General features: G+C 39.4%; 1 protein-coding gene, 1 non-coding gene and 1 pseudogene across 5 annotated transcripts in view; 1 reads left to right on the top strand and 2 right to left on the bottom strand.

Moving 5' to 3' along the window:
• Nucleotides 1-27,104, top strand: part of UNC5D (unc-5 netrin receptor D) — a 536,775-nt gene that overhangs the window by 92,795 nt on the left and 416,876 nt on the right. The gene's annotated exons all lie outside the window — the stretch shown is intronic.
• LOC142864286 (U6 spliceosomal RNA) lies at nt 16,100-16,207 on the bottom strand. The gene has a single exon (XR_012914811.1). It is a non-coding gene; the product is annotated as a U6 spliceosomal RNA (small nuclear RNA).
• On the bottom strand, nt 25,338-25,818 carry LOC142864084 (small ribosomal subunit protein mS33 pseudogene; annotated as a pseudogene).

The raw sequence follows: 27,104 nt of genomic DNA, 5'->3' as shown, positions 1-27,104 counted from the left end.
AGAGACAGACAGAGAGGAGAGATGATGAATTCATAAGCCTCTGTAGATATTTGAAAAGGCTCAAAGTCACAGGACAGTGTGGGGTCCATTTGGGCTTGCTTTAAATCCAGTGATCCAATAAAAATTAAAACGCAGGGAGCCGATGACGGTGGCAGCTGCCTTCTCTAGTAGTTTTTAGATCCCTGAGCACTGATGTTCTTCCTCTATGCTCAGTGAGATGAGTATCTGGCACAGGTTCCTTTGCTCCCTGAATGTCGTGGACTGCTCAAACCATGCAGGCGTGATGCCCCAGAGCCATCAAGAGGGACCCCTGAAGACCGAGGGTGGAGACCCGGCTGTGTCCACTTGTACCTTCATCGCCTCTGTCATTTGCCTTGCTTGCCTGCTGGCTTGATGCTTAATCAGAGAGGAGCAACTTCAGCTTACGGGACCCGTCAGTCAGTCTAGCCAGTCTGAATATGGGCCAGCTTTGCAGGGCTGCTCTAACTCTTAAACATGAAATCTTTTCACTGTTTCCTCTTCACTGTGAACCAGTTTTCCCGAAGAAGAATAGAAGTGGAACAGTCGAACGACCTGACACTACAATAAGAATGGAATTTGGAGCCAGCCTTGCAATCCTGCCTCTGTCACTACTAACTGGGAGGGCATTTGCCAGAATCTTCTCCCTCTCCCCGGTGTTGCATCTGCAAAGAGGGAAAACGACGTGTTCTTTGCCCAGATCTTGGGGGAGAGGCGGCAGCAATACCTATAAGGCATAGTTCCGAGCGCATAGCACCTGTTCGGTATTTGGTAGTCGTCATTATGATTTTCGTTGCACTTGTTTTCTCTTTTGCCTGAAGGTAGTAAACTTGTCTAATGTGTAACGATGCCTTATATCGAATTGTTTAATATGGGGTCAGGCTTCAGGATGGCTTGCCCCAGAGGATCTGTTGAGGGATAAAACCGTAAACGTTCTGGTTCAGGCCTAAAACATGCTAAAATCAAGGTTGACATGATGCTAGGAGTATACTCACTTAGAAGTTTTTTTTGTTGTTGTTTTTTGAGACAGAGTCTTGCTTTGTTGCCCAGGCTAGAGTGAGTGCCGTGGCGTCAGCCTAGCTCACAGCAACCTCAAACTCCTGTGCTCGAGCGATCCTCCTGCCTCAGCCTCCCGAGTAGCTGGGACTACAGGCATGCACCACCATGCCCGGCTAATTTTTTCTGTATATATTAGTTGGCCAATTAATTTCTTTCTATTTTTAGTAGAGACGGGGTCTTGCTCTTTCTCAGGCTGGTTTCCAACTCCTGACCTTGAACGATCCACCCACCTCGGCCTCCCAGATGCTAGGATTACAGGTGTGAGCCACCGTGCCTGACTCACTTAGCAGTTTTTTTTAAAAAAACTAATCATGTTTGATAGAGGTTTAGCTTTCAGTTAGCGTGTTCAGTCTGCTAACAGTTTTGGAGGCTTTTACTATTCCACTGTAATGCAGTCGCGTAGGTTTCTTAAAAGCTCACTTTCAAAGTTCTTGGCCTAATATTCTCAAATACAAATCTTCCAGGCTCCAGGGAGCATAGTGGCAATAATAGCAATCACAGCTGCAGCTGCAACAAGCAAATATCTTTCCTTTATGTTTTAGTAATATCTTGTGAGGTATTGTTCGAAATGAAAAGGTTTCATCTGAACTCTTGCCGAATTCAGACGGCTCTTTTGTTTCTATTCTGGTGGTCAGAGAATTATTATTAAGGGTTGCATTTGGTTTTAAGACATAAAATATTGGCAATTGAACAATTTGATTATGTGCAACCCACTGTCAATTATGGGGGGGGGGATAGACCAGTCGTGGTTAAGACAGAGCAGAGTTCTAGACACTTCTTTTTTGGGCCAAGCAACTTGGTAATTAGGCCACAGATGATTAGTGTTAATGCTCACCTCTCCTTGTCACACATGAACGAAAGGGACCATGGGTCTACTTTGACCATGGGTCTGGGAAGCTGGGTGCTGGGGACAAGGAAGAGAAAGCCTAAGTCCTCAGCCCAGCTTTAACTGTAGGCATACGTGCCTCTCAGTATGCACCCCAAGTCTTGATTACTCTTCTAAGTGGGGTGAACATGCAGCTCTAATAGAATACTTTATAATTTTTCAGCCAACTTGGGGAGAAGAGCATGCCTCGGACCTCTCACACTCTTACGAACAGGCTGCTCTGACATCAGAGGTACACCTAAGTGGACACACAGGAATAACATTTGTTGGGTGTTGTGCTGGTGGGAGGGGGGAAGGAGGGTTGGGTACATACAAACATAATAAGTGACATGTGCAACGTTTGGGGGATGGTCACGCTTGCAGCTCTGACTTGAGGGTGGAGGGGGGCCATGGGCAATATACATAACCGTAACATTTGTACCCCCATAATATGCTGAAATAATAAAAAAAATGGAAAAAAAAGATACTTAAGATTTAAACCCCTTAGTTAACATGGACCTCTTCCAAATTCTGATTTAATTTTGCATTTGTTATTTTGTAGTCTTTTTCTTATCATGTGCCCCAACCCAAATTGTACAACCTGTAGGTTTTTCAGAAGTTGGAAAATCAGTCTTTGTTTTAACCATGATTTGTGGGGTCAGTCTGTTGCTACAGATTAAGTTTACAATGTAGAGTGCTTTACTATATTTTAAAAATGTTAAATTACTACTGTAACTCCTATCAGTATGTTAACTATTACCCAATGTTTTAGATATTGGAGTTTTAAGAGAGCTTCAGATTCAGCCTAAAGTGAAGTGAGTTAAACATCAATATCAATAAAAATGATTCCGGCAAGAGCATTTTACTCTGTAGGAAATATGGCAGAAAGCCTCCTTTGGTGCAGAACCTTTTTGATAATTTTTTTTTTTTTAACTGAACTTCATATGCAGTATATGCTTATCATTTTTATATAACTTCACAACCCAATGGATTGAGAGAGCAGATAGTAAAGAAAACAGATTAAAAGACTAGTTAGGAAACAGACCTACCTGGACAGGCAAAAAGTAATTACAGTGATCAGCAGAGAAAGGGAAGAAGTAGCTTCAGGGAGAACAGTGCAGCAGTTTGGGGCTGTTCAGTTCGGGGGCAAACTGATTAAAGCTAAAATCATCCATAACGATTTCACTTGTACAGAGGTAACAAAATCCCTAATTAGAACAATGTCAATTGGCCCTTTAAATCTTACAAAATAACATAAATGATCTTGCACTAATAACATTATGTGTCAATATGCTGCTTTTTCTTTTCTTTTTTTTTTTGAGACAGAGTCTCGCTTTGTTGCCCAGGCTAGAGTGAGTGCTGTGGCGTCAGCCTAGCTCACAGCAACCTCAAACTCCTGGGCTCAAGCCATCCTCCTGCCTCAGCCTCCCGAGTAGCTGGGACGACAGGCATGCACCACCATGCCTGGCTAATTTTTGCTATATATATTAGTTGGCCAATTAATTTCTTTCTATTTATAGTAGAGACGGGGGTCTCGATCTTGCTCAGGCTGGTTTCGAACTCCTGACCTCGAGCAGTCTGCCCACCTTGGCCTCCCAGAGTGCTGGGATTACAGGCGTGAGCCACCGCGCCCGGCCTAATATGCTGCTTTTTCTAAGTAAGACTTTTTGTAATATCTGAGACCATTGACTCTGGTGGTTAAGGGCCCAAGTTTTGGAGTTGGATTGCTTAGATATTTAAATTTAGGTATAATTAATGTACAATGAACTGGATAATTTAAAGGGCCTGGTTTGATGAATTTTGACCAATATACTCACTTGCGAAGCCAGCAGCATAATTAAGATAATGAACATATCCATCATTCCAGCAGTTTCCCCAATCCATCCCTCCCTCCTCTGTAATCCTTTCCTGGCAATCAGTGATATGGTTTGTATTACTATAGATCAGTTTACATATTCTAGAAATTCAAATAAGTGGAATCATACTATATGTGCCTTTTTTTTTTTTTTTTGGGTCAAAATTCTTTCACTTAAGTTTTATGGGTTTTTTGTTTGTTTTTTTGAGACTCGCTGCTGTTGTCTGAGCCAGAGTGCCGTGGCGTCAGCGTAACTCACAGCAACCTCAAACTCCTGGGCTCCAAGCAATCCTCCTGCCTCAGCCTCCCAAGTAGCTGGGACTATAGCCACATGTTGACCATGCCTGGCTAATTTTTCTATTTATTGTAGAGATGTGTAGGGCTCACTCTTGCTCGAGCTGGTCTGAAACTCCTGACCTCAGGCGAATCCCCCTGCCTCAGCCTCCCAGCGTGCTAGGATTACAGGCATGAGCCACGAAGCCTGGCCTCCCTTTGTTTTCAGATGCATCCATGTATCAGTAATTTGCTGGTTTTTATTGCTGAGTAGTATTCCATTGTATGTATGTGTGATAGCCTTTGTCCATTCACTAACTGATGGGCATTTGGATTGTTTTCACTTTTTTGGCTATTGCAGATAAAACTGCTGTGAACCTTCATGTGCAGATCTGTTTGGGTGGGATATGCTTTCAGTCTCTTGGGCATGTACATAGGAGTGGGATATCTGGGCCGTGTGCTAGGTGCATGTTGACTGCCTGAGTGTAAATCTCTGTTGTAGTAAATATTACCTACTATAATAGTTTATGACATTGCATTATTTCCTTAACCTGTTAGGTAATATTTAAAGCACAGATAATTTTAGAAGGATTATATGATATGATTCATATAAAAAAAACACTTAACACTATGCCTAGCTCATAGTAAGCATTCAAAATCTTAACACTTTTTGAACAAGTTTAACCATTTTAAAAGCTCAAAAATTTGAGTGTTCCAGTTTCTAAGCTTTGCTTAAATCTCAGGAAAATCCATTCATGTAAAAAAAAATTATCTCATTGTGCTGCTTAAGAGTGGTCCTAATAAATACTCTGTATTTATAAGATATGTTTTCTTGTAACATGAGATATATGCATGATGATTAAGCTAATGGAAAACACAGAATGCTAAGCAGTCAGATTTGGAAGGATAGATTGAAGTGAGATTTCAATTTCTAAAAAAACTCTTCAAATACTAAAATGCACAGGATATGTAATCAATTGAATAAGGTTAGTAATAAATATCTGCGTATATATGTATGTTGAAGGTCAGTGATAGAAGAGATAGGAAAATGTGATCCTGCAATTCTTTAGATCAGTGGTCTCCAACCTTTTGGCACCAGGGACCAGTTTCATGGAAGACAGTTTTTCCATGGACTGGGTCAGGGAGGTGGGGGAGATGGTTTTGGGATGGTTCAAGCACATTACGTTGATTGTGCACTTTATTCCTATTGTTATTACATTGTAATATAGAATGAAATAATTATGCAACTCACCATAATGCGGAAGCAGTGGGAGCCCTGAGCTGTTTTCCTGCAACTAATGGCACCGTTGATCTGGCAGGAGGCGGAGGTATGGGGAGCGGCTGTAAACAGAGGTGAAGCATCTCATCCTGGCCACTCACCTCCTGCCGTGTGACCTGATTCCTAGCAGGCCATATGACCCATACTGGTCCTCAGCCCTGGGACTGGGCATGGTAGCTTTAGATGATGGGTGGTAATTAATGAGTGATCTCTAGATTGAAAGCTAAAACCACTTTCCTTATTGGCTTTGTTGCTTTGGGGGCATCACTTAACCTCTCTGCCACTTGGAGCATTTGGCCTCCAGCTCAAAAGTTCTATGATTCTGTGACAAATTACGTGACAAGACACTCCCTTACCACTCCGGCACTCCCTAAAATCTAAACATTGAGTTGAAATCATCGTTCATTGTGCCCATGCAGAATTGTATGGTTGCTCACGGAGAGGTGTAGATTTTTTTTTTTTTTTTTTTTTGAGTCAGAGTCTCACTCTGTTACCCAGACACTAGAGTGCCCGTGGCATTAGCCTAGCTCACAGCAATATCAAACTCCTGGGCTTAAGCGATCCTACTGCCTCAGCCTCCCGAGTAGCTAGGACTACAGGCATGCATCACCATGCCCGGCTAATTTTTTCTATATATATTTTTAGTTGGTCAATTAATTTCTTTCTATTTTTAGTAGAGATGGGGTCTCACTCTTGCTCAGGCTGGTCTCGAAATCCTGACCTTGAGCGATCCACCCGCCTCGGCCTCCCAGAATGCTAAGATTACAGGCGTGAGCCACTGTACCTGGCCGAGGTGTAGTTTTTTATTGCATTTGTGCAGGTATCTCGCTGGGTGTCTAGATTCGATGCTGCTACCTTCTGGGACTGAATCCTAAAAAACAGCCTGGTGTTGTACTATAGGAGAAACAGCTGAGCTCTCAGGCCGTCACCAGTGACAGGGTCAGGGCTGAGCCGCCACCTTCCCCTGTGTCTGTCGAAACTGGTCTGGACACGGATAGTGAGCAGATGTATTTTTATGTCCCAACTGTGGAATAGCACCTGGACAAAGGACTCTCTCTCTGGAAGAGATGGTTTTCCAAACACAAAGCCCAGATAGACACAGGAAGTGATTTGTTTTTCTACTTGAGTTTTACTGTTTTAGATTTTCTTTTTTGTCTCAGCACTGCTTTACACAAAGTTAACTATAATGCTGCACTTAAGCTGTCACTTGCTCTCTGTCCTTTCAACTAGCAGCTGGATGAACAGATGTGGGTGAGCCATTGCTACCCAGTCACCCCCGAACTGTGTTGTCAGGTCCGTCTTTTGCATTTTCCGTATTTATTTATTTATATGTTTAGCTGCCTCTCCCTGAGTAATACTCAAAATGCTTTGACCCCGTCATAGGAGAGCGGTGATTTAGAAATACTGCAGTGGTTATAAATTCAGATATAATACATCATAGACTTCCACTGCGGAGTGATCTTAATTTTGTCTTTTTCTGATGTACACTTGAAGAGACATTAGTGTCTTCAATAAATTTGTGACCCCTCCTATCACTACCTACTAGTGTGCAGGGGATTATTTTTGATAGGAGTTTCCAAGGGTGTTACTCATATCTTTTGAATTAAAAATTGGTTGTTTTCTTTGAGGGTTCTCAGAGCAAACTTGTTTGGGTAGTGCCTTATTTAGATCTTGCTTTTGAACAAAACGTTTTCATTCTGACATAAGAAAGTCACGTTGGGTCAGTACTGACATTTTTAGTATTTTAGGCTATTCAGTGGGTCTGCCGAGATGGTGCGTGGGTTATTGACTTCAGTTTGCGGTCATCATGAAAGCAGTCAATTTTCTCTACTGGGTGAAGAGAATATGGTCCAAAGCGTGGGTAGTTCTCCTTAGTGTTTTCCTGTGGGACACGGCAGAGGTTGAATTTTGCTTTCTTTCAGTAAGTTGCTATTAGTAGAATGTTTTCTCTCAAACTCAACTTCTGATCATTTTTGTCGGAAAAACTATTAAATCCTCATTCTGTGCAAATATAGAAACTGTTATTTTTCCTTTTCTCAAAAAAACAAAACCCCAAATTAGAGAGCCAAGAAGAAAGTCAATTGTTGGTTTAATCTCAACATTTCTGAAGTGGTAATCGTATTTCTAGTTATTAATGTCACAGTTATAAATTATTAAGGTTTGTGTTTGGGATATTATTTCATTTCTGCATTATCCGAATTGATTGGCATACAGTAAAAATTTAATTTGCCTTTTGTTTTTTCATTGCTTTAAAGTGTTTGCAGAATGCAAATGATTATATTAAAATTATTGTACAGTGTTCATAATGAGAGTGCTATTTCAAGGTTGAAAAGGAAATGCAAAATGAAGCCTCCCAATTTTCATTCCTTTGGTCTGCTTGAATGTCTGTCTTTTTTTCTACCTAATATCTGGAGAGGTAAGTGACCATTTAACAGAAAAGTAATAAATTCTCCCTTGGGATGTAGAAATTTCACTAGAGATTTCTCACATGATAGGGTATTAAATGCCAGTCTCCCTGAAGGGAAATTTATTGAGATTGTCAAATTTGCTATTCTTTAGGGAGTTTTTTGGTTCTTTCCTTTTATGCTGAACAACTAATAAATAATAGACAAGTATGATTGTGTATTTAAAATTCAGTGACACCTTCAGCAATGTTCGTTTAAACCAATTTTTGTGTGTGTGCATATGTTAAACAAAAGAGACCCAAGAGATCATTTGCCTTAAAAACAGTGTTTGATTCCCTAGGAGAGATTCGAAAACCAGATCATCAGATCATATTGAGATTTTCCAGTGCCCCTAGAGATTTTCTGCTGGAGACCAGAGTACTGAAGACCCATTGCGGGGCTGGCACTGGGCCTGTGGGCAGAGGGAGGGAGGCTTCTGAAGGGGAAGTGATCCAGCTCCCAACTTTCACTCCTAGTATGCTTTTCCTCCCAGCTCACGTTTTAACACATTCCAGTGTGTTCACAGCTTTCCTCTCTGCTGGTTTCCTTCCTCCTGGCCTTCTGGCTTGTGGCTGAGTCCGTTTTTCCCTTGCACCTGCCCTGCTGGGCCTTGCTTAAGGGCACCTGTCCTCCTTCGGCCCTCAGTCCCATTGTCCTCCTTTCAAGGGGTCAGGCCCTTGAAAACTGCCAGGTAGTTGATCCCACTCCCTGTTCCCTCAGTGTGCATCTGTCTGTACCTTGGGCTGCTGCTTTCTCTCTTTGGGGCATTTTACCGAGTACCACTTTGTACGAGATATCTGAACAGTAACTTTTTCTATACCTTTCTTTTATGCCTAAAATGGCTTTCTGATAGCTTAGCTGGAAGAGGAAAAGAAAGAGAGCTTAGAAAAGAGATGAGATCCATCTAATAGTTTGACGTAGCAAAAAGTATATTGCCTTGGGGCCCTAACTCTACCTTTGAACTAGTAATACAAGGTGCTATGAAAATATATAAGGGGATCCATCCATTTCTCCCCTTCCCTCCTTCCTTCCCCCTTCCTTCCCTCTTTCCCTTCCTTCTATTCCCTTTTTCCTTCACTTCTTTCTTCCTTTCCCTTCCCTTGTTCCTTCCCTCCCTTTTTTCCTAGCCTCCTTCCTTCCCTCCCTCCCTCCTTCCCCCCTCCCTCCCTTCCCCTCCCCCCTCCCTCCCTTCCCCTCCCCCTCCCTCCCTTCCCCTCCCGCCTCCATACTTACTGAGAGTCAACTTTCTGCTTAATGGTTGTCTTGATCAAAGAGTAAAGAGAAGACACTTTCTCAATACTCACCACCTCTGTGAGTTCATAAAATAGTAGAAAAGATAGAGAAATAAGCAAATAATTACGGTATGATGTGCCCAATTTTAATATTACGAGGCTGGGCACATGGTAGTCCTTCGAATAACACAGTGTGGGTGGGGCTCCTTAATTCCTCTGCTGTTTTTTTTTATCCATGCTTATAGCAAAGCCTTTGCAGACAAACTGATGTTTGATTTGATGTGTGAAGGATGACTAGGAGTTCTCCTGGGCATCCAGAGGTGAAAGGGAATTCCAGGCAGAAGGAGCAGACCACGCTGGGAGCATGGAAATGTGGGGAGAGGTGTGGAGTGTTTAGGAGCAGTTGTGTGCTGCTGCGTGGACAGCGTATCAGAGTAGAAGAATGTGCCTATACTGGAAGACAAGGAAGAGGGGGCAGACGATGGGAAGAGGATTTTTCCAAAGAACCCTAGCCTGGTGCCATTCCCACAAAAATAGACAAAGTCACTTTGTCACAGTAGTTGAGAAAACTTCTGAGTCTGATTGTAAATAGAAATGTATTTGAGAATGCCTTGGTACTGGACTCCCTGTGCAGAATCATGGACCGAGACTGTAGACTGTTGAGTACCAGATGAGCTGCATAGCAAATGGTTGTGTGTGGAACAGACTTGTTCTTACTCTGGGTTTTTGTTTAGCAATTCTTGCCTTGCTTGCGATGTGGTCACTAGTTTGGTATGTCTGAGGGTTCACATTGGAAGTTATAAAGTGTGGATGGAAACAATAAGGTCGCAGATGAGGTTAGAGAAAGTATCTCTCTGGTTTAAAGGGATCATTTGGAATCTTCCATTTGCAACTTACAGAGAATTTGTCTCTTCTTTGTCTCTGGTCCCCAGGTCCAGAATTCCATGGCCACCTCTTTGCAATGTGTGTTTGGTCATTTGGGACATAAAATTGGCAGAAAAAAGTGATAATGTCTCCATTAGTGTTCAGAGAATGGAGAACTACGAGGTCTCTGATTTGATAACCTTTGAGTTGAGATTCATATAATAGCTGCAGAAAGGGCATAAAGATTTGTTGATTTATTAGCAGCTTTGAAGATCAGAGGCCAAAACTTTCAAATCTACTGTTAGGTGGGTGAAAAGTATTTTGGTCTAAGATCTAGTCTTTTAACATCCACCTACCTGAGAGTGAAAGATATTTTCAGAAACCTAATTCGGATCGAATCTTCCATACTTTAAAAGTGGCTGATTTCAGAACCTAGGAATATACCCTGGCCTACTACCAGTTGTCTGTGATAGTCGTCACCTACTATATTCTATGTTTATATGACTACATCACGAACATATCTTTCAGTTTTCAGGAACTATAACACTCAGCAAAATCTCTGAATTTTTCTATTCATATTGTTATAATTTAGAGTTTATCCATTATAATCTAGAAATAAATTTTATATATTCTCAAAACTATGTCAAATTTAAGACAGCCAATACCCAATTTTTGATATATATTATTATAGCTGCAGGAAAAAAAAAAGTCAGGAGTTACTTAAATAAAAATTGTCTGAGTAGAGTTGCATGTTACATGGATTTTAATTCTTACCTGTCACTCAAGATATCTTTCAGGTAGCAAGGTAATGAACAGAACAGCCAAAACCAGAAAGAGGGATTTTTGTTTTTAGTGGGGACAAATTTAAAGTTGATTGAACTGATGATTGGATATGCTATCAGCTTTTGACTCTACTTCTTCCTGTCTTATTTTGCTATTTTAAAACAATTTTTAGCCTGTTACCTTGATAAAACCTATACACAAGTACTCAGAAGAAAGTGGAGATGCTTAATAATCATGTAAATTAGGCAAAAAAGACACATCTTTGATAGGAGAAATAACTAATAGCAAGACATCTTATTAACAAGTGGCTAGAGATGTGACACATTTTGTGTAAATGGAATTAATAGTGAGACATGCAGCAGCTGGCTAATATTTTTAAAATGAGACAATCATAATTAATTCAGCTTTATGAGACCAAAGAAAGTTTAAAGAAAAAAAAAAGAATGTTGCATAGATGGTTTATGAAATAACCATGTGTTTTTCCTTTTTTTCAACGTTACTATATTTGGGAAGAATAGGGCAAAATGTCAGATATTACAATTTAGCAGTAGTCTAAATGGCATGTTTTGCAGTATCAATTCTGTAGAATGTAGGTTTTCTATTTTACCCCCTTTGTTTAGGGCTCTTTGCTATCAATCTTGTAATCTTCTGAAAAAGGTAACTTGCCATTAATGCAATGAAGTGATTCTCAACCCCACCCCTCAGATTATTGGCTGTCTGAACAAAGCCCTTCATGGAATTTTTAGGGCCCGGTAGAGCTCAAAGATAGGAATCTTGCAAATAATATAAAATTCAGCGATCCAGGTCTGTTGAGTTCTGACCTTTCTCTCCCTGTGACCTCAGCGACCCAGGTAGGTCAGAACTTGCCTTGTGGACAGACAGACAGAAGGAGAGACAGATGCTTTCGGCACTTAAATGCTCCCTCTCATTCATTGCGTGGGGCTTGATCCTCTATGGGGCGACCACATAATAATTTTGTAAAAATCGCTTGCCTCGTTGCTTTCTGATTTCAAAGGTGTTGGGTACGGTCTTCTGTGATACGTATAGAAAAACAGGGGTCATTAGGCACGCTCTTGGGAATCCATTGTCCACGGAGACTGGGAGAGACCCCAGGGTTGGTCTGGCGAATCTAATCAGCTGCATACACTTTTTGGGTTAGCGATCCTCCTGCCTCAGCCTCCTGAGTAGCTGGGACTACAGGTGTGTGCCAACAATGTCTGGCTAATTTTTTCTATTTTTAGTAGTGACAGTGTCTAGCCCTTGCTCAGGCTGGTCTAGAATTCCTGAGCTCAAGGGATCCTCCTGCCACGGCGTCCCAGAGTACTAGGATTATGTAGACATGAGCCACCGCACCTGGCTAGATTTCAGAAGCATTTTTAACAGGTACCTCTGGCCGCATTTTATACAAGCTACAGTGTGAAACGTTGTGGTCTTCTGAGCAGCGGTTCCAAACTTTGGTGTGCGTAAGAGTCACCTAAAAGTCTTGTTTGAACACAGATTCTGGTCCCCATCCCTAGCGTTTCTGATTCAGTATGCCTGGAGTGAGCCCTAAAAATTTGTGGTTCTGACCAGCCTGTAGGTGACATTGATGCTGCCAGTCTGGAAGAATCACTGTTGTAGTGTATTAAGATGACAATTGTTTTTAGTGAGGAGTCAAAAAATACTGTTTCTCCTTTGGTCTGTCAAGTTTCCCTCTTTTTCTTTCCTGCCTCAAATCTCTGATAAATGAAAAAGAGAGTCCTCCTCTAATTTACACCCATCTGTGTTTTTATTTCCATCACGTGTTCTTTTTCTTGTTGCTTAGCAAGAAGCGTTAGAGGTTGTCATTTCACTTTGATGCTTGTTAACCTGATAGATAAATAATAAATACCCTGGGAAACATCTGATCTCATCAATCTCTGTTAATATTGGATACTTTGTATGATGCAGTTTTTTCTTTTAATTTGGTGAATTACTGATAGCTTGTTGTTTTGTTTTTTGTGTTTTTTTTTTTTCATTGAGGTTTTTAGTCTTGATGTTTTGTAAGAGAGCTGAATGGGTGGAAGAAGTTATCCATTTACCTGGGAAATATTTCCAAGTTTGGCATTTTATTTTTAATGCACTTAGCTTTTCTATTTGCTATTTGAAGGATTGCAGTTGTAACAAACAAATTAAAAATCTTTGCTAAGTGATTCCCTTTTACCTTGTGGCTGCCACACAGTGCTTGTGGTGTCATCTCCTCTGTAGTGGCCGTCGCTTGTTTTTCAGAGCCTCAAAAACAAGGAGACGCAGTATACAACACTCTGGAGCACTGTGGTTTTGAACATAAATTAATTTGATTTCAAATTCCATTTACAGAGTACTTTTATCATCCTCACAGCTTAAAGCTACGAACCTATGCAAGGATTTCATGAAGGATTCATCCTAAGGTTACATAACCGTTGCCTATCAAAATTGATGCCTCCCGTACTGAGCAAGGCCGGAGAATTTCAGAGAAGGCTGTGACCGGTGTCAGATGGAGCAGTCCCTTCTTGTGGGAGGCAGAGACTCGAAAGGGCTCTGTTGGGATTCCAATAGGAAGGGAGATAGGAAAAAATGATTGTTAGGTTCTGTTTTCTTAAAAGCAGGAAGGGCCTCTTCCAACACAAAAGCAAATCAGAATAAACGACAGTGCCAGGACATGGGCCACCTGCTCATCCCAAATTGAGTTTCCTAGTAGCAAGATGCTGCTGCACACATCTGGCCCAGCTGACCTTCTGGGCGACTCTCCACACACGAACACGATGGCCTTGGGGTCCTGGGTCACACATGACAGTGAAATTCCATGGTCTCCCTGATCCTGCCTGGGGAGAATGTGGCCTTCCCCTGTGTCTTCATTTCAGGCCCTCCTGCTCTGGCGCAGGTGATCCTACTGTGTCACTGTAGACGACTGTCAATGATCACCCCTGAGATGCTGCAGGGCTGTGCCGGAATCTAAATGATATTTATGAGGAAGTTGGGAGTGCTTTAAATATTGTGAAAATGCTGACTTTGACACATCGAGGATAATGATGCAGAGACACTAGGCTCTTTGTAAACTGTTTAATGGCAACGATTTTCTAAATCAAAGCAATCTACACTTCCCCATTTACAATTTCATCTCCAACCACCACAGTCTCGTAAAGAGGTTCACTGCACTGAATCTTTTGCTTTTCTGAGTGGTTATCTAGTACTTTGATGCTTCAAATCACTTACAGTTTATCAAGGTGAAAGGGGTATGTCATTTTGGCCAAAAAATGGTAGCATTAACAGATACAGAATTTATTTAAGAAGCACAAGCTTTAAAAGTCTGAAATGATGTCCTTGTGATGTTACTGTTTAATGCCCTACAAAAGTACTAATACTTACATAAGTGTGTTTATGTGCTCATATATAGAAATGATATATTGGTAACCTACACAAACCTGTAGCCTATTGGGTAATGGGTTTGCTGTAAGTAAATGCCAAAAGGATTATACAGTGCAAGTCAAATACATTTAATGTTTCAACTATGGCAAAGTTTAATCTATGTATTAACTTTTTTGTGTTTGCTAAAATCATAGGCGTTTACCTAAACATGTACGTTTTTCTCCCTGTGTGAGCTGAAAAGAATACTTGTAGTTATATTACTATTTGACTGCGGTTCTGTTTATATTTTATAATGCCTGCGTTTATTCCTGACCCGCTGTGTCTTCCTTTAATGAGCTTCTTCTAGAATTTTCCATGATCCCCCTTTGCTTGCATCAGAAGAGAAAATAAGCTAACACCAAATAGCGGAAGTATGAGGGAAGAAGTACCTGCTAGAAAATACTGCACCCTTCCAAGGGAACCTGTAAAGGCAAGTTTCCTACTGTGTGGTTCTAGGAATAAAAATTCTTCTCTCTGTTCTGAATACATTTGAATAACGGGTCTTAGTCTTAGTAAATTCCCTCTGATTCCGCTTTCATTTTAATTTAAAGAGAGGGATTCTTTTATTCGGGGAAAGTAATTTTCATCATCTGTGACAGCGTAAGGCTTTGAGAGAAGAGTAAACCTTGCTGTGTGCTCAGAAACACAATATGCCAACTTTATATCTCTGGGACTTTGCTATAAACTTTTATTTTAAATGTTCTGTGTGCTCACAAAAATTTAGAGGATATGAAACACATATTAGATTTTTTTTTTTTTTTTACCTCAAACACTGAATAAAAAAACTCATGCATGAAAGTGCCTAATAAAATGGATAATGTCCAAAGTAAGGAACCAGGGATTTTATGATTCTAATACAGACCTGACAGGAAAAAAATTAAGTGAAAAAGCAGAGTCATCTCTTTGGGAAGAGCATCACCAGCCAGCAGAGAGAGAAGGAAGATTTGCATGTTTTATTTCTGGAGTGGCCTTTCGTGTTTGCAAAGAGGCCATCCTGACCTCTCAGGTCGTGGCACCTGCGTTGTCTGGAGGAATCTCAAGTGATTTTTTTTTTTTTTAACATGCTGAAATTCTTAAAAGAGGAACAAAAAAAAAATTCTCCGACTTCAAAAACCCTTTGCTTTCTCTGCTGCTGTGTTTCCAGTCTATGTATTCCCCTGGGGAAAGGTAAGAGAACGTTAGCTTTTGGGGTAACAGGCAAAGACTGTGAGTCTAGTAGAATCTAACAGAGGAACTCTGTGGAAATAATCATTTTTCTTCCTGTAGGATTGCATATCAGGTGAGAGACTATTTAAATGATAATGGCTAATTAAATATATATTTATGTAGGAAGTAATGAAAACCGATAGGACTGCAGAGGTTTGTGTTTTGTTTTTTTTCCCCCCCTCCCATGAATATGTTTGAAAAGTCAATGTGAAAACACTGGTGTGATTTATGGGATTTCAAGGTTTATTTTCATCTTCGAGTGGATAGGCTGTTTCTCTTCCCTTTTCTAGTGCGTGATTTCTTAGTTTGTATGTGGACTTCAGTTGGAGCAGGCTTAATTGTCAAAAGAAAATGAAGCGATAATATTGCAGAGGAATATTCAATGAACAACTTACCTTCAAGAAAAATAGAAAGCCATGACACTGAATTATTTCTATGCTAATATGTTTTATTATAACATATATTAAATATTACAGCTCTATATAATCCAGAACTTTAAAGCTCAAATGTATGGTATTTGATACAACTAAAAGTTAGATAGAAAAATCTGTATCCGTGGCCTTGAATATTAAATGGAATCAGTTACTCATTTTGGCTGTAGAAAATAGTGTCACTATTCCAAATATTAATCTTTTCACTAGAATTAATACTGTGACCATTCTGATAGGACATTAAGCCTTCACTACTCTTTAATATATACATCTTAGTTATTTTTCATTCTAATGTCTGCGTGTGCCAGATATTGGCGTTCACCATGGTGTGATACTCTCCTTTCGTTTGTGTCTGTTTCTTTTTCTTTCTTTCTTTTTTTTTTTTTTAAATATGGAATGCTTCACGAATTTGCGTGTCATCCTTGCGCAGGGCCCATTCTAATCTTCTCTGTATTGTTCCAATTTTAGTATATGTGCTGCTCTGAGAAGCCACATAGGAGCTGTTCAGAGTTACACAGTACATCAGCCCAGACAAGACAGTTTACACATTTAGGGGCACGGTAACCACTGTTCTTTAGGTTAATTGAAGCCTGGCAGAGGTTGAACTAAAATTAAATATAAAAGAGAGGTGCTCACCGCCATTAGAAGGAGAATGAAGAACAACTTAATGCTTTGGAAAATTGCCTTTGAGTCTTGTAATGCGAATGTGGCCAACAGATCACATCGATCGGCAAGTTAAAACAATTGGTTCATTTGGAGCAGAATTAGGTTCTTGGTGGCAGAGAGCCAGAGCAGAGGCTGGTCCTGTGAGTAGCAGCCACGCGTGATAGCTTTTGTGAGCCAGCAGTCTACACGTGCAGTGGTTTTTGTAGGGGTGTGTTGTGTGTGTGTAGACATTCTCTTTTTTAGAGGCTTTGTAACCAGGCTCGGCCTTTGTCATATTTTGAAAAGCATGTTGCCTAGACGAGTGACGGACACACGGCATTCACCCTCATCTTCAATCCATGCTCAGTCTGCGAGACATGTATGTCTTTGATTTCATCGCAGCTGACGTGTGTTCTCTGGGATGAAGTGAGGTGTCTTCCGAATATCAATGTGAAGTTTTTGTTAAAATTGTCATAATCCGTTTCATCCTCCCCCTCCCCCCCAGTATACTTCGAGCACATTCTCTTGTACTTGTGATGAGATTCTTTTAGGATTTGGGTGGAGGATATTTGAGTGACATCAGATGTTATTGCTCGAACTCAAACGTGTCCCCTCTTGCTAAGCCCCACTCCTAGGAGTCTTTGGTGTGCTCGCAGGTGGCAAAGAGAGAAAGTGACCAGGTCTCAAGATTGTTGCTCCTTGACACTTGATGGCTGCATTTGTCATTTGTGATTTTTGCGCGAGGAGTTTAACGCTGTTGAACTCTCTAGGATTCCGTTGGGATTCCAGTTGAAACTTACGCTCCGTAGCCCAAGAGGTCACGTTGGAGAAGTTTACTAAAGAGCAGTGGAAGTCTAACAGAAGCAGAGTTGAGAATAACCTGTGATGGGGAACTAAGTGCAAAGGGAAACGTGTTCAGTTTTATTTCATATTTCTTTGTTTGGAGTCCTTCAGATTCTTTGTTTTATCGAGTGAGACAAGGCAACACCAAGGTGTATGAAGGCTGATCTCAGCCCTGGCTCTCCAACTGGTTGCAGACAGTATGGACAGCTTGGTGTCCATCTTCCCACATTTTTTTATTGCTTATACAAATATATTAAAGTATATATTTAAATCCTCATGTCATTGGGGGTGGTGGTGTACCAAAATAAAATCAGTTTATACACACCAGTCTGTAATTTGTTCTTTTCACTTAAAAGCATATCATGGATTGTGAGTTCAAGACATGGAACCAAGGGAGCAGGAGTGGAGGAGGGTGGCTGGGGTGTTGTCAGGCACAAGTGGGAAAGAATTTTTTATTCAATGATTATTGGGTAGCACAGGATAAGATGGATGATGCCAAATGTTAATCTTTACATACCAGTTTGCTTCCTTACTTCCTAGTAATCAAAGATGTAGAAATACTGTTTGGAGACTTAGATCAACCTGGGAATATCAGTGTAGACTACACTGACAGCCGTTAAAAACTCTGATAATTCCAAAATTAGAGAGGATGTAGAGAAGAGAAGTGTTTTCACCTACTTCTACAAGGAAATTGGAAAACATTTTTCCATTATCTAATACATTTGAAATTGCGTATTTGCTGAACCACTTTCATACTATTAAGGTACCTTGGGAAGCAAGTTCTCAAATTGTATTATCTGAGGACCCCTTTAGAGTTTTGAAAATTGAGAACCCTAAAGACATTTTGCTTATGTAGATTTTTAGCTAGTGAGATTTACCAGGATAAAACATTAAATTTTAAATAATTTTAAGGTATTATTACATTTAGAAACAATAAAAATGATCCAATTGCATATTAACATAAGCAATATATTCTTATGAAAAATAGGTATTTTTTTTCAAAACAAAAATTTGCTAAAAAACATTACTTTAAACTTTTGTTAATCTCTTTAATGTCTGGCTTAATAGAAAGACTGCTGATTGTCAGGTCTGCTTCTGCCTTCAGTTGGTTTGACACTTGTTTTGATTCCAGTGTATGAAGACAATCTAACCCCCCACTGATGTGTAGTTCATGGAGGAAGGAGTATTTTCATAGCCTTTTCAGCTATTTATGGCATTCTTTTCGGCGCTATTCCGAAACTTCACAAGTAGTGATTTCTTAAAAGTTCAGCACCAATGTGTGGAATCTTAAACCATATCAAAGAACGTCTACACTCTTTTTATTCTGTTCTTCTGCATTTTGAATGGATCTTTACTCTCATGTGTTATTTTGTCACATCAAGCAATGATAAATTAGAAAATACTGGTTCACTGAGTTATTCATATCTTGCAAATGTTAAAACGTTTTCATGGCATAATATAAAAATCACTTTCATTAATATTACTACTGATTTCTTCTGAAAAAATTTTGCATTTGAGGAAGCTGTAAGGTTCATGGTGGCAGATAAAAGTTTTCTAGAATTCTAGTTTTCAATGGAAAGCACAAACTTTGTTATCGGCAATGAAGACTGTCAGTTTTTGAAAAATATTTCATTAAGAATTTTTGCATCTGTGTTCATGAAGGATATTGGGCTGTAGCTCTCTTTTTTTGTTGTTGTTGAATCCTTTCCTGGCTTTGGTATTAAAGTGATGTTGGCTTCTTAGAATGAGTTGGGAAGGATACCTTCCTTCTCAGTGGTGTGGAATAGTTTCTGTAAAAGTGATCGTCTCGTTGTTTATCTTTGACAAAGTTCCTGCTAAATACTAATGTCCGAATACTTATTTTTTTCAGCCATTCTTTCAGGTAAAACATGATGTCCCACGAAAAGAAAAGCTAGTTTAGATTATAACTCAGTGACACATGAGATTTGTCTTAAGATTACCATTTTAGTATGTAGTAGAACAGCATTATGCATAAGTTTTGCTATTAAAATGACATGTCCTCCAGGGTAAAGACCTAATAAAATTAATGATTTTTAATGTCATCAATTAATGATTGAAACTGGTACTTTCTTTCCTGCTGCACCTGTGTGACAGGCAAGGACATAGGGATTAGTAGAGTTGGTCCCACTGTTCCCTTCCTGGCAAAGTGCCAGCAGTTTTACCTACCATTGATTTGTGCACGAGCAGTGCAGGTCACTGCAGTGGAAACAGTATTATTAATCAATTAGTTTTTTTACTGCTTGGACCCCCCCCCAACGTCTTGGGAACCCCAGGGTTCCGGAAACTGTATTTTTTTTCTTTGAGAACAATTGCCTTAGAAAAACTTGTGCTTTTCCAACAAATTATATGTATGAGAATGTTTACAGTATAATTGTGTGTCACAGAAAAATATTTGAAAATAACTCAAATGTCCATTAACTTGAGGATGGATAAATAAATCGTAGCGTAGTCCTATAATGGAGTTCTATCTCAAGAACATAATGTTAAGTAAAAATAGACAAGTGCAGACAATAACAGCATTCTGATGCCTCTATTGGAGTGAGTCTCTGTCTAGGAGGGTGGGTGTCTTTGTCTATTTTATTTATGTTTGTATCCTAAATAAAAGTGTCTTGCATGTAGCAGGCACTCAGTACAATTTGTTTTATGAGTAAATAATTTCCATTAATAACATTTAAAAATATGCAAAACCCAATGATATGTTGAGAGATCACAGAAGGAATAATAAACTCCTTTTAACTCTTACTACTTTTGATGTCAAAACTTTTAGTTTTGAAATTGACATCAAAAGTGAGTTCATACTTGTCCAAATGATTATTTTGGGCATAATTGTTTAGAAACAGTTAAATTTCCTATTCTGTCCTTTGTGTAAGTCTCAGTCGAAGTAATGTTTACAGTTTTCATTTAATAAACTGGGGGAATGGGAAGCATTATGTTTAGAGAAATGTGTAAGAACATGCTGTCTTAATGTTTTTGGAATTGTTTTGATTTCCAATCTGTGCACACTCTTCTTTCATGACCATCAAATGCTTGCAGATTGTTGCAGTTTTTATTTTCAGCACAACCCCTTATGGTCATTAAGTAGACAGTGTTTATATTAATATTCATTTAGCAAGAAAGGAAAGATTCTGAAAAATCAATCTAAAAAGTTGTTTCAGAAAGACTTATGTTTTGAGACTCTGTGCTGTTCTAGTGAGGATATTTCTTCTGACTTTAAACAGGGGTGTGTGTGTGTGTGTGTGTGTTTGTAATTAAACTTTATAAGCAGCCAAGTTGAAAACAGTAGCATAAACCTACTTAAGCCTTTGGTGGCTGACAGTTACTTGCCGGAATCCACATGCTTGCAAGTACTTTTAGTAGAGGCCCCATTTCCAGAGCCTTGAGACTCTTTATTTCCAAAATACCATTGAAAATCCTTTTTCCTGTCTACCTGGTCCCCCATGTGACTCATGAACCTTTAAGACACAGTTTTTTAAAGCTAGGGGTGATCTTACACAGGGATTTCTGTTAATATTCCTGACAGTGGTATTTAAAACAACTGAATTCAAAATATGAAATGTATCTATGCATTTTGATAGCATTTACAAAGCAGACAGGTTAAACAGTGCAGTGTAAATATTTTTAAGTCTCCAATGTTGTGGAAAGTGACACTGTCAGGGTAGTATATTCATTGCTACTAAATTACAGCCGGTGCCATCCTACTCATGGTGTTCTTGAAGATTATAGAGCCAAAACAGCGGTTCTTGCACACATACAGACTGAAGATTTCATCCTCCAGGAAGGAAAGGTTTCGTAGCATTAAACAATTCCCACCTAACAAAAAATAAATGTATTGATTTTACTGTGCACAGCCTTAGGGATAGTTATTAGGCCATTGACTACTGTAAGAAATGATTTGTATTAGTGGAATTATAAATGATAAAGGCTTACTTTTGTTTTTAAAATTATTGATAATAAAACAAGCTAAAATATGGAAGTACTATTTTTTTTTCCACTTTTAAGATTAACAAAGCATTTGAAGGTTTGAGCATACCTAGTGCTGGTATTGGCATGAATGTAGAAGGTAGAAAGATACACACATTGATAAAGTGATATGAATTTTCCTAGAGGGCAGTTTATCATTGTGCATCAAAATCCTTCCAAAGTGACTCACATATTTTAATTTTCTAAATTTCTCTAAGAAATAGAAGAGGATAAATGGAAGATATAAGGACACATACAAATACATATTTTTGTTTTTACGAAAACTAAAACAGCAGCCTAAGTATCCAGCATTAGGAGATTAGAAAAACATCTAAGCATAGAAGATGTTATCTAACTGTTAAAATAAAGGTGTAGCTCTATAGTTATTGACACAGATGGCTGTTACTGATATAATGTCAACATGAACCAATCAGGTTGAATTTTTTTTATGAAAAGTTACATATACGTGTGCATTTAGACAAAACAGGAAAGATACACATAAGTAATAGTTGAGATCCTGTATGGAGGAATTTCCAGTAATTTTGACTTGATTGATCCTTATTCTCTTTTCATGCTGTTCCTGACACTTGATTGCATGTGTGATTTTAAAAGTAAGGAAAAAGCTACCAACATCAAAAATTATAAGTCAAATTACATTGTATAGTGAAAAGCATGAAATTGTCTTCTCTTCTTTTATTGCACTGTAAGTATATTGATCCAAATGATACTGGAAATAAATTATTCATTAATAAGGTCTTAGAAGACATTTTTAATTCTATAAAGATTTTCTCAATGATGGTGTTTTCATAATAATGACACTTGACTAATATTTTTTGCTCTTTTTTTGGCAGCACACATTAAAACAAAATAAATCCAAAGTAATCTTCACAATTATAATCCTAAATGTAGGAGAAAAGTTTGATAAATTCAGCTACACTTAAAAAACTCTCCTTGGCAAAAGCCACCGTAAGTAAATTCAAAAGAACAATTTGGGAAAATAATTTTTTAAACTTTTATTATAGACAAAGAACTAAATCTTTAAAAATCATTTCTAGAAATCAATAGGGAAGAGACCAACAACTCAGTAGAAAAGTGGACAAAGAATATGAACCAACCAGTCACAGAATAGAAAGCACAAATGGCTCTTAAACAACATCTAAAGAGAATTACAAAATCACTGAACTACCAATTTCTCGCCTATGAATTGGCAGAAGTCTAAACACTGGATAATACTGTTGTCATGTCTATGGATAAAATTAACCATTGTCTTTGGGATTGTAACATTATGGAGTCTCTATATAGGCAATACTGACAGTGATTTTTTTAGATTATGAATACATATAACTTTTGACCCCAAACTTTCACATTTTGGAAATGCTAGATATATCACAAACTAGCCAACAATGTATGTGAGAAATAATTCATCACAGCATTGTTGGTAAGGAACAAAGACTGTAGGCACGCTAATTTCCATCCATAGGGTTCTGGTTACATATGGAGTAATATACTATGTATTATTATTCTACAAAAGAATAAGATGCCTCTATATGTATTAATTTGGGAAAATATCCAAAAATATTGGGGGGGGGGAAGTTCTGGGCATTGTGTAATGTTTGTTTAGAGAAGGGGGACATTTACACACATAGAAATTTATAAAGTATGTATACATATTTAAATATCATTATATAAAAGCATATGTGCTTTTATTAAACAAAATATTCCTAGAAATCCAGGATACTGATAATATTTGTTTCCTTCGGGGAAGAATATTGAGTGGCCAGAGACAGGGTTAAGTTTGAATAAAGTAAACAAATTACTTAGCCTGAAAAGTTTATGAAATTTATATTTAAGATACAATATGAAAAGCATATGACTGCCCACAGTAGTTTAGTTTGGGTATATTCAGTAATATTTTTGCAAGGAAGGTGGTATTGAACACAGGATAATTTATTGGAATCCCAGAGAATTACTATTTTTTTTTCCCCTCTTTCCCTCAAGTCCTCATCTAGTGTTATGTTGGAAATAAGATAAACAGGTCTCTTTGCTTTTGTGTTCTTTTTTCTTTTCCCTTCTCTTTATTCTTCTGATACATCAGGCAAAGCGGAGACAAATATGAATGACAGGCTGTCATTGAAAAAGTTCATGTGAGAATTTTTATGAGTTTACGACATCTTTGTTAATAAGCACTTAAAATTTTAACGTCTCGCAAGATGTTAACAGACATGTTGTGAACTTCGGCGCAACTTGAGCTATTTCATATACATGTTTTCAAGGTAACTGAGTTTTCCCTTTTCATTATGCATAATGTATTTTATTTTGCTTAGTCTACATAGTACCTACTGTCACGGATCTGGTTAAGAAAGAGGTTCTTTAATACAAAAAAAAAATAGCAGTTCTTAGGACTCTAAAAACATGGCCTTGTTTTCTTAGTTCACTTAGAATTTCATCCTGATTGTGTTTTGCTACATAATAGACCATCTCAATATTTAGTGGCTCAAAACAACGATTTTACATAGCTCCCAATTTTCTGGGCGAGGATGTTGGGAAGGCCTTGGCTGGGGGGTTTGTTTTTAGTCTGTACCTGGGGCTGGAAGATCCACTTCTAAGATGGCTTCTTCACTCCCACGTGCGGCACCTCAATTCTCTGTGGCCTGTCTCTCCAGGTCGCATATTGTCCTACCTGGCCTTTCCAGGTGGCTTGGGTTGTCACAGCATGGTGGCATCAGGGTAATCACACTTCTTCTGTGTCAGCTGATTAAGAGCGAGTGTCACGGAGACAGGAAGTGAGTGCTGCCGGTGGCTCTATGACCAGAGTGGGAAACTGGCATGGAGTCACTGCTGCCATATCCTCTGGTAGGTTCAGTGACATTCACTGCTCAGGTTCAAAGAGAGAGGGCTGTAGACCTCATCTCTCGATGGGAGGTGTGCCAAATAATTTGTAGCCAATTTTAATCCTCTACAACTCCTTTCTTTTGAACAACTTGAAAAAGATCATAAAGACTGGATTGGGAAGGTTTTGAAAGCCATCATTCAGGTCAAACCCCAACATGTACCTTTCATCCTTGTTAGCAATTAACCTGTGCTTCTGTACCAAGGCCAAGCAACTTAATTTTCCTTGCCTTGTTAGGAAATACTTGCCCAGGAGGGAATTCCCTGAATATTGGGTACAGCTTCCGTCCACCCTGTTCATCCTAGCCAGCTATAACCAGACCTTCAGTCCCAGAGCTCTTACTCTTTCTTCTATAAAGTTTTTTAAAAGTAGCTCTCCATCTTAGTATGTCAAGCAGGTTGAAGTATGCCCCTAGAACCTTGTTATACCACTGTTAACAAGACACTGTGACTTATTTCCAATTCCTTAGCCCTCTTTCTACTATGGTCAGGATGTATCCCTAAAAATTCATATGCTGGGCCTGGGCCTGATAGTTCATGCCTGTAATTACCAGCACTTTGGAAGGCTGAGACAGAGGAGGATTGCTTGAGGCCAGGAGTTCAAGACTAGCCTAGGTGACATGTGGAGACCTCGTCTCTGCAGAATCAAAAAAGTTGGCCAGGTACGGTGGTGTGCGCCTGTAGTCCCCGGGTATTTGGGAGGTTGAGGCAGGGAGAATTGCTTCAGCTCAGGAATTCATGGTTCGAGTGAGGTGTGATCTCACTGCTACACTCCAGCCTGGGTGACACAGCAAGACCCTGTCTCAAAAAAAATTTATAAAATAAAAAAATCATATGTTGAAATATAATTGCCGATGTGCTGGTATTAACAAGTAGGGCTTTTAGGAGGCGACGCAGTCCTAAAGACAGACTGATAAAGGGCTGGAGGGAAGTAGGCAGGCCCCTTTGCCCTTGGGTCCCCTACACCGTGTGGGGACACCTACACCGTGTGGGGACACCCTGTGTGTCCCTTCTAGAACATGCAGCTTTCAAGGTGGAAGCTAAGGTTTGAACCCTCATCAGGTGCCAACTCTTTGGCATCTTGATCTTGGACTTCCCAGCCTTCAGAACTATGAGAAATAAATTTTTTTTAATGTATGCATTTCATTAGAGAATTAGGTAAACCTCAGATTACAAAGCCAAGGCCAAAATAATTTTGCATTCAAATGTGTTCAACAAATCAGTCACAATTTAACTGAGTGAGACGTCAACTCGGACATGATATGTTCTTCCAAATAACCTTCACTTAGGAAGACTGCATTCCTCCAACATGTGGAAAGATGATAAATACAATTTCTTTTCCCTGTCACTGAGGGAGAAATTTTCTTTCTCGATGAGTCAATATTATTTCTTTTTTGCTGCTCTTTTCCCTTCTCCTTTCCTTGGTTTCCCCTTTCCACGAAGCTTCTTTAGACGAGTTTGCTCATCCCTAAAATCCTGATGCTCATCTCTATAGAGGCCAAGAAATCTGAGCGTTCCCATGAGTGCAAAATAAGTGTTGTGATTTGGATACCAGTCGTAAGTCTCCTTTCTCTTGGCCAAAGGCTGTTCACTAAACAGTTTCACCACTTTCATGGGCTTGGAATCAGTGGGCCTGCCAACTTCACCAAATAGCCGGGCACTCAGACGAGACATGCCCAAGGCATATTCTGAAAGCGAAGACATTTCTTGAACAGCAAGGAGAAAGAGTCCTGGACCTGACCTTCCGCACCCCTGTTTTTTTATAAGATATCCAGTCTCATGTATTTTGTTATAGCAGCACAAATAAACTAAGACACTTGCCATTGAATCAATTAGTGAGAGCAGGCCAAGAAGCTGTAGGAATACGATCCAGTGCTCCAGTGTATTTGCTATGCAAATGAATGACGACAAAAAATTTTCTCTTTAAACTCTTAAGAACTGATCCACTTTTTAAATTCTATTCCCTACGGTATTATTGCTACGGTATTCTCCCCTTATCTGTGGGGGTTGTGTTCCACGGCCCCCAGTGGATGCCTGAAACCGGGGATAGTACTGAACCCCATAGTCATCGGTTGAACCATGTTTCTGTTTACGTCTTTCACCCACAGATTGAATGCCTTTTCCATCTTAACTAAGCACTTATTATGCTCTGTGACCACAAGCTTTGCAGTTTGAGGTGTGACAGCAAAGTGAACGAGAATTTATTTTTCCTTTTTTGTGATTTCATGGGTAGAAGATTTACTCTTAGATCTTACTGTAGCAATCTCAACATACAATTTTTTTTCTTACATCGAGAACTTTGACCTTTTCACTTAAAGGAAGCAACTTAAAGACTTCTCTTTGGCAGGTCCGAATTACTGGCATCTGGCAACTCTTGCACTTTGGGGCCATTATTAAGTTAAATAAGGGTGACTTGAACATAAGCACTGTGATACGGCCATAGTCAATCTGACAACTGAGGTGGCTGCTAAAGTGACTTAAGTGTAGACAGTGTAGACCCACTGGACAAAGGGGAGATTCACGTCCCAGACAGGATGGACCAGGGTGGTGTGAGATTTAATCAAGCTACTCAGAGCATCATGCAATTCAAAACTTACGAGTTTATTTCTGGAATTCTTACTCCTGGAATTTTCCATTTAATATTTTCAGATCGCGGATGACCGTGGTAAGTGAAACTGCAGAAAATGAAACCTCACATAAGGGGAGACCACTTTACCTCTGTTTTTGCTGCTGTCATCTCTTGTTCATCCAAAATCTCCTAATTGATTTCCCTGTTACCGGTTTCATGTCCCTTCTCTCTACATTGCAGCCGAAGTGAGCATCCTAAAAGTGAAAATCTCATGATGTGATTTCTCGGCTTAAATTTTTTTAATTTGACTCTGTTGCCACCAGAATAAAGTCAAATAACTGACCAGCCTCTGAATGATTGGCCGCTGCCTTCCTCTGGCCTTATTCTCCCCTGCTGTAGCCTCTTCCTACTTGATGTTCCAACTGTTGAGACCACTTTTGTTCCCCTGAGAATAAGCGACCTC

The sequence above is a fragment of the Microcebus murinus genome, chromosome 24 (genome assembly GCF_040939455.1).
Source record: "Microcebus murinus isolate Inina chromosome 24, M.murinus_Inina_mat1.0, whole genome shotgun sequence".
NCBI lineage: Eukaryota > Metazoa > Chordata > Mammalia > Primates > Cheirogaleidae > Microcebus > Microcebus murinus.
This window is presented reverse-complemented; position numbering and strand designations above follow the sequence as displayed.